General features: G+C 31.8%; 1 pseudogene; it reads left to right on the top strand.

Moving 5' to 3' along the window:
- Nucleotides 1–1,124: 1,124 nt before the first annotated feature.
- LOC132620223 (probable cysteine protease RDL4) lies at nt 1,125–1,937 on the top strand (annotated as a pseudogene).
- Nucleotides 1,938–2,225: the final 288 nt, after the last annotated feature.

The raw sequence follows: 2,225 nt of genomic DNA, 5'->3' as shown, positions 1-2,225 counted from the left end.
TGGGTCCTGAATTGATGTTGACAACATATGAAGGATGCGTATTTAACAACCTTTGCAGCTTCAAATAGGGAAGTTGATTTTCTTTATGTTGAGAGAAATATTTGCCTATGGTCCACTTTAACCCCTTTTTTTGTCATGAATTTTAAATTTTTTGGAACAAAGAATTCTATTCGATTTAACTTTTCTCCCCGATGATGAGACAAGATATCACATTCCATAAATACCATTTTTTTTTTATACATGCATAAAAATCAAGCTCTTTACACACACATATTTAAAAAAAAAAAACATGATTCTCTTGTTAAAAAAATATCATAGGAACTGTGAAATATTCTCAAACAGGGCCAAGATAACTACAGAAAAATGTTAGGGACATAAATTTAAATTTTAAAAAAATGTTTCGACAACTAAAGAATTTCATGACATTTTGTTATATTAGACACCATTCCTTTAAATAATATTTTCCTCTCGACTATCACAATACCCTATTCATTTACTATGCAAACGTTAAACTTTACTTCAACATTAAACTGATTTTCAACTATTCACAATAATATTTTTTGTTCAGAATCACTATCAATAAATCGAGTTGGCATCTTAAGCTTTGTGATTATAAATACTATTATATAAAATAGAAAGATTATCAAGGTTGAGATGAGATGGATATGATCGTTTGACCTTCACAAGAGGTCTCGGGTTCAAGCCCTAACAATGAATTAAATCATGAGAAAGTGACATAAATAACCGCCGATCAAAATAATAGCCAACAAATGCATGTATATATTTTGTATATTAGCGATTAATATACACAAAATATACAATTTTTTCATACACAATAGTGTATATATATTTGACTAGCGAATTCAATTATTTTTTACCAACCGCCCAAATGTGTAACTTGTCCTTAAGAGCCTGTTTGGATGTGCTTATGCTTATAAGGTGTTTGCAAACAGCTTATAAGCTAAAAAAAAATAAGTTGGGGTAGCCTAATTTTTTTTTTTTTTTTTTTTTTTTGCTTATAAGTTGTTTGCAATTATATAGTGTAGTTTGATTAGATACGGAGTTTAAGAAGATTTTGAAATTTGTTGTCTTAAATATGCCATGAGATTTTGTAGCTATAAAACATGTCATTAAAGGTAAAACTGAAATTGTTTTCAAATTTAGAAAAATGTTAATCTTTTTAGGATAAGCTAATAAGGAAATAGTGCGACATAAAATTAGAACAGAAACACTACTGCTTATCATAGAAATCTATCTCTAATTACTTATTAGTCACCTGATTGTATAAATATAGGATGTTGCTTGGCATTTGCGGCGGTTGGAGCCTTGGAAGGAGCAAACAAGCTCTCAACAAGCAAGTTAATTTCACTATCCGCGCAACTATTAGATTGCACAACCGAAAATAACGGTTGTAACGGCGGTTTGATAACAACCGCCTATGATTTAATCCTTAAAAATGACGGAATCGCGGTGGAATCCAACTATCCTTACGAGGAATATCAAGATTCATGCCAGAGCGCCCAAGAGGGGACGGACTCGGCCGTAAAAATGAGTCGTTACGAAAATCTACCATCGAGCGAATCAGCATTATTAAAAGTCATATCTCAACAACCCGTCTAGATCGGCATCACCATAACCGAAGAGTTACAGATGTACCAAAGTGGCGTTTACGATGGAAGTTGCAATGATCAACTTAATCATGCAGTTACTATAATTGGCTATGGGACAAATGAAGATGGTACAAAATATTGACTAATTAAGAATTCTTGGGGTACAAGTTGGGGCGAAAATGGTTACATGAAACTTGCAAGGGATACTGGAATTGAAGGTGGTCTTTGTGGGATAACTACTGCGGCTTCCTATCCCATCGTTTAGAAATTTGGGCTAAATAGCACACCTTTAGTGCTAGTTTGGTTACTTTTTAAAAGATTATGTTGTACTAGCTAGTGCATAAGCTTTTGTTCTTGCAAATTAAAGGTCCCTACATTACAGGATGAATTAAAGAGGAATTTAACTTATATATGTGCTGGCAGTGTCAGATTGTATTTACACAATTAGGCTACTCAATAGGTAGTTATATTATATAGTTAACTCTTTAATAATTATATTGATTAATAATCCGGAATAAATAACAATGGTATCTGCTATAACAAGTTAAATTACACTTATAGAGTGAAAAAATAACCGAAATCATATACATATTAAATTGTGTTATATATGTTATT

Source organism: Lycium barbarum, chromosome 11 (assembly GCF_019175385.1).
Source record: "Lycium barbarum isolate Lr01 chromosome 11, ASM1917538v2, whole genome shotgun sequence".
In the NCBI taxonomy this organism is placed as follows: Eukaryota; Viridiplantae; Streptophyta; class Magnoliopsida; order Solanales; family Solanaceae; genus Lycium; species Lycium barbarum.
This window is presented reverse-complemented; position numbering and strand designations above follow the sequence as displayed.